General features: G+C 38.3%; 1 non-coding gene across 1 annotated transcript; it reads left to right on the forward strand.

Annotated features, from left to right (window-relative positions):
• Positions 1-6066: 6066 nt before the first annotated feature.
• Positions 6067-6172, forward strand: LOC121225963 (small nucleolar RNA R71). Its single transcript, XR_005923866.1, has one exon. It is a non-coding gene; the product is annotated as a small nucleolar RNA R71 (small nucleolar RNA).
• Positions 6173-6474: the final 302 nt, after the last annotated feature.

Here is a 6474-nt window from a genome sequence, read left to right on the forward strand (position 1 = left end):
ATCGGTTTCTGAAATTGTGAAGGCTCTTTTCTTTCTCTGCTTTCTTGTGTCGAATTTGCAAGTGGTCATTTGTGCATTTTGGGTATCCGACTCCTACCATTCTGGTAAATTAAACTATTTTGTTTTCAAGTCCATTCCTCTCCCCTTCTTTTGCACCAACATCTGCCGAAACCTCCTCTTCTTCTCTATTCTTTTCAAGTTCAGCCAACTATTTGTTTCATCCCTTTTTGCCTATTGATTCTTTCGGCCAAATCTATCGCCCTAACCCTTGGGACTCTTCCTCCTTTTCGGCTTGTGACCGAAAGTTCTCCCCTCCCTTTTCGATTTGGATTCTTCTCTTCTTCGGGTGGTTCTTACTCTAGCCGAAACTCAACACTGTCCCCTCTCTGTTTCGGTTCCACAAGTATTTCTGATAAGGTGGTAAGTGGTTGTATTCCCTTTCTCCATTCAAATCTGGTTTCTTTAAACTTTTCTAAAAGTCGAACATTCTTTTGGTTGAGAAGATGGTATTCGTGGATTAAGCCACATTTTCAATCGACCCTAGCTAACAAGATCTGTTTATAATTCAGATTCTTGACAAGGCGTGTGATCAATTTTGGGTTAACAATCTTAGAGGATTAAGCCACCCTCATTCAATCAAGGTAAGGTGGTATTTTTGGGCTAAAAGTTAAGAAGTGGTTAACTTGATTCGTCAGTTACCTACCTAAAGGTTGGAATGAATGTAGGTTGGTGCTCAAGAGTTTTTGGCAAGTGTTCGCAAATAAGTGTATACACACACTGATCTGACTATAACACGACAAAAGCAAAAAAACTGTGAATATGACGATTGAGGCCACATGGGCGTGCGAACGCTCGTGTGGTGAACTGGGCCCATAAAACATAGGTTAGATTGTAGAGGTCACCACGAGCGTTCTCATGCTCTTAGGCTGTTTGGGCCACGTTGGGCTGAAATGAGTCGTGTGGGCCCAAAAGGCTCGTGGGCCCTACACAGATAAAATCCATGTTAAGTGGTAAATTCTAGACTGGGCTATGTAGTTCGCATAGCCGTGGCTGAATTTGGGCTAAATGGGTCACACGAGCGTGTGGGCCCACTTGGGACAAATATGGGCCTTAGGCCCATTTACACCGTTATGACCATTTAGGTTATTTGTGTCACTTGAGGTGACTGTAGACCTTCAAAAAGGTTGTTAAATAATCGTAATGCCCTTGGAAGGTAAATGACTATTTTACCCCTCGAGGGTAAATGACTGATTTGTGCTATGGTTTGATTAACTTAATTGTGAATGATATGACTGATTCTGAGCATGGCATACTACATACACGACATACTGTATGGGGTTGGGATCTTGTATTGGAAGAAATGATTGATATGTAAGGGTCGCACGGGTCGCATGAGACGAATGTGGACCCACCGATGGCTTTAAGCCGATTATGTGATTGGCAGCTCTACTGAACTATTGGTTAGTGCCACAACTGGTGCTACTTAAGGAGTGTAGGGATGGGTGGGTCGATTTAATCCCCACAGGAGTGTAGGGTTGGATAGGAGATGGAGTGTAGGGTTGGTATGGGTATTTATGCATTGCATATACTGATTCTGATATTGAGATGGGCTTAGGCCCAGATATATGTGATATGTGCCATTTGTTATAGGCTCGGGTCCAACCGAGGCTGATGGGGGCTAAGGCCCAATTGTCACTGTTACTGTATGGGGCTAAGGCCACCCTTAACTGTTACTGTTAAAGGGCTTAGGCCTACACTGATTCTATTTTTTAATAAAGGGGGATTACACACTGAGTTTCGTAAACTCACCCCATTTTTAACCTTTCAGGTAATCTCCAGCGTTAGACGGTTTGGAGCTGTGAGGGACTCGGAGAGGGCCACACAACGACACTTGTTTTATTTTGTTTTGCTCATTTACTTAAGAAATTTGATTTTGATTCGAGTTGTAATAAGGCCTCTATAATTTTTGGATTTGATGTGATTGGGATTTATATCTGCTAGAAGTGGAACAAGATTTTCCAAAACAATAACTGTTTTCTAACACTGCGTTTTCAGACGTCAATTTTTAAATATCACATTTTCATAAATCATTTGCTTTAACTTAAGCTTTCGCAACAATAAGGTTTTGAAGGTAATAACTTTTTAATAAACCTCGATTGAAAATAAACAAACACAAACTGATGTTTTATACAAGTTTTAAATGGCAAAAAGTTTGAAATTTCAAGAAGGGTTTTTAATGAAAACATGTTTTTCAAAAAACACTTCAATCTGACACACCAAATTCGAGCCTAACTTCTAGGTCGGGTTTAGGGTGTTACACTGTGGGTTATTCTAGTAGAGACAGAGGTACTTGACGCTCCTGTCCAAAACCTCAGGTTATATCTATAGCGAGTGTGGGTAGTGTTAGAGAGGCCAGACCCGAGTGTAAGCACTGTAATAGACCACATTATGATGAGTGTCGAGTGAAGAATGAAGCGTGTTTCAGGTCCTTAGACCACTATCTTATAGATTGTCAAGAGAAATCTGAGAAAGAGAAAGTTCAGACCACCAGGCTGAGCAATACTGTTGCGAAAGGTAGACCACCTCGTAATCTTAGAAATATGAGTGGTAGCCATGATGTGATGAAAAATTTTGCTGTGAGATCCGAGGCACGAGCACCAGGTAGGGCTTATGCTATTCACACACGTGAGGATGCTTCTGCACCAGATGCTTATGATACTGATGTTACTGCTTTGATTGATCTAGGATCAATTGATTCTTATGTTTGCACGAATTTAGTGTCTAGCAAGAATTAATCTGTTGAGTCCACTAAATTCGTAGTTAAAGTATCGAACCCCCTACGTCAGTATGTGCTAGTTGATAAAGTTTGCAAGAACTATCCTTTGATGACACGGGGTTATAGTTTTTCAGCTGATTTGTTGTTATTATCGTTTGATGAATTTGATATGACTCTGGGCATGGATTGGCTAACTCTACTCGACGCTATTGTAAATTATAGATGAAAGCTTATGGTATTAAAATGTTAGAACGGTGAGATGCTTCGTATTGAATCAGATAATCCGAGTGGGTTGCCTATTGTTATATCATCTATGTCAGTGCAGAAACATGTGAGAAATGGTTACAATGCTTATCTTCTTATGTATTGGATACTAAAGTGTTTGAATTGAAGCTTGAATCAGTGCCAGTGGTTTGCGAGTATTCCGATGTATTTCCAGAGGATTTACCTGGACTACTGTCGGTCAAAGAGTTTGAGTTTGCTATAGAACTTGTAGTAGGAACAACACTCATATCGATAGCACCTTACAGAATGGCTCTTACCGAATTGAAAGAGTTGAAAGCACAACTATAAGAGTTGACAGATAGGGTTTTTGCTTGACCTAGCTTTTCACCTTAGGGTGCACCGATTCTATTCGTTAAGAAAAAGGATGGATCAATGAGATTGTGTATAGACTACCGTCAACTCAACAAAGTTACAACTAAGAACAGGTATCCATTGCCTCGTATTGATGATCTGTTCGGTCAGTTGAAAGGTGTCACAGTATTCTCGAAGATTGATATTCATTCTGGTTATTATTAGCTATGAGTGAAAGATTCTGATGTGCCGAAAACTGCATTTACAACCAAGTACAGACACAACGAATTTCTTGTGATGTCGTTTGGTTTAACTAATGCACATGCAGTATTTATGGATTTTATTAACAGAATCTTTAGACTATATGTAGATATATTTGTGGTGGTATTTATTGACGACATTCTGATCTATTCTCAAAACGAGTTCGAGCATGCTGAGCATTTGAGAATTGTTTTGCAAACTCTGCGAGATAAAAAAACTATTTGCTATATTTCTCAAATGCGAGTTTTGGCTCTGAGACGTTAGTTTTCTGGGACACGTAGTATTGGCTGAAGGCATCAGAGTTTATCCGAGTAAAATTTTCGTAGTTGTTGACTGGAAACCACCAAGAAATGTATTTGAAGTTAGAAGTTTTCTAGGATTAGCTGGCTATGAGCGAGTTCTCAATGATAGCTATACCGATGACGTAACTATTACAGAAAGATGTGAAGTTTGAATAGTTTGATAGATTTCAGCAAAGTTTTAACCAATTCAGAGCACTCTTAACCAAAGCACCAGTTTTGGCTCAGCCTAAATTGGGTAAAAAATTTATGATTTTTAGCGATGCATCATTAAATGGTTTAGGGTTACTGATTTGGTTGAGGTCTTGTATGTGTTGTGGATACACCACAGCTCGTATGAGCTTACCGATTTGTGGCTCGTGAGAGTTTACTGATTCTCAGCTCGTATGAGCTTATCAATTTATAGCTCATAAGAGCATACTGATTCATAGCTTGTATGAGCATACATGTACAGAAATTGACAGATTATAGTTTATCACACTATGTGTAAACTATCTCGAGTATCCAATGATATTTTAAATGGTTGAACGGGCAATGTTCTATTACAAGATTATATGAGTTCGATACCAACTATTATAGGTATATACATGAAATACATGGAAAGATTATTACATGATATATAGTTAAATGAAATGGAAGATACATGTATATGGAAATTTGATTATTTCTTAATTTCATCCATGATTTGGTTTATATGTGATCTTACATGGCCAACATGTTGGTGAATATGTGCTTAGGCACTTAGCCAAGTTGTGTTGGGATATGTATAGTTTACTTACCTAATATTTGCTTAAATGGTGAGTTAAATTCTATGTTATACGAACTTACTAAGCTTAAATGCTTACTTTGTGTAGTTTCTATGTTTTTAGTGAATCGGAAGCTCGTTCGGGTTGGAAGCTTGTAGGAGATATATCACACTATCCATTGGCTCACTCGGTACTTTCAGTTGGTTTAAGTTTGGTTATAATGACATGTATAGGTTATTTTGGCTAATGTTGGCCTATATGCTTTGCTGATAATTTAGCCATTTGTTTGGCTAGTGTTTTGGCACTTTGATGATAGTATAAGTCTAGTATATGGTATGTAAATATTTGCTCTCTAATGGTTGATGAATAAGTTGGTATGGCTGAATTATGGAAGATGAATATTGTGGAATGAATATGCATATTGAATATGTGATTTGTGATAGGATGTAATTGTTGTAAATTGGTGTTTTGGTGGAAATGATTTATATGGTCATTTGATGCTAGTTTTAGAATGGAGTTTTGGTACCAAATGGTATATTTTGTTAAATGATCTACATGGTAAGTTTTGGTGTAGATATGCATATATGTTAGTTGATCAATTGGTTATATTGAACACATGATTAGTCATGTTTATAAATTGTCATTTGAGGTGCCTAAGGGCATATTGGTCGTATGTGATCATACCTTTTGTATAAGGCTAGAAAATACATGGTTTAGTACCTTATTATGGTTTGCTTATATGCATAATGTTGAGTGTAGGTTATGCCAAATTGGGTGATAAATATGGCTTGTAAAATGGCCTATTTTCATCCACAAGGGCGTGTGTCTCAGCCGTGTGTGACACACAGCCAAGTGACATGGTTGTGTGTCCCCTGTAGCTTTCAAAGGGTTGCAACTCAGGCTGTTACATGGCCTAGCACAAGGCCTGGCACACGAGCGTGTGAGGTTACTTCGAAGGGTACACGGCCTAGCACACATGAGTGTAGCTTAGGCGTGTAACCAAGTTATTGAGTTACACGGGCACGGACACGGGTTGGGACAGGCCATGTGTCCCTAATTTGAATGCTCACAATGCTTAAGACAAGAGTGTGTCTCTTGGCCATGTGATCCCTGCAGCTTTAAATTTTTCAATGTTTTTCGAAAAATTCTCCGAGTTTTCGATTTAGCCTTGATTTGTTTCTAATGCTTATTTTGGGCCTCGAGGGCTCATATATGGGACAATATGAAATATTTTGATTGTTTTTTTATATGAATATTGATATGTTATGAAATGTTCGAAATTTTGTTTGTTTGTACTATAAACTCAAGTAATACTCTGTAACCTTATTTCGACAACGGATACGGGTTAGGGGTGTTACAGTGTGCATCCAACCCATTATAGAACATTTGCAGTCATGGCCACTTAGGTAATCTATGGTATGGGTATCTTTGAATTAATGTTTTAAAACGCTACCAAGCTTCATGAAAACTTTCCCCTCTAATTATTTAAAAGTTGTGATCTCCCTCCTTAGTTGGATCATTTTGCTGATAGGGAAGAACTTCTGTAAAAATTTTCCAACAAGTTAATCCCATGTCGTGATAGATCTTGGTGTCTGCGAATCTAACCAAGAGAAAGTGTTATCTATTAAGGAGAAGGGGAACAGTCGAAGATAAATAGCGTCATTGGTGACCCTGTTATATTTAAAAGTATCACAAAGTTGAAGGAACCGTTTTAAATGCTAATTTGGGTCTTCGATAATTGTGCCTTTGAACTGCAAATTGTTCTAGATCATCTGGATCATTGCTGGTTTGATATCAAATTTATTAGTCGTGATGG

Source organism: Gossypium hirsutum, chromosome D13, assembly GCF_007990345.1.
Source record: "Gossypium hirsutum isolate 1008001.06 chromosome D13, Gossypium_hirsutum_v2.1, whole genome shotgun sequence".
In the NCBI taxonomy this organism is placed as follows: domain Eukaryota; kingdom Viridiplantae; phylum Streptophyta; class Magnoliopsida; order Malvales; family Malvaceae; genus Gossypium; species Gossypium hirsutum.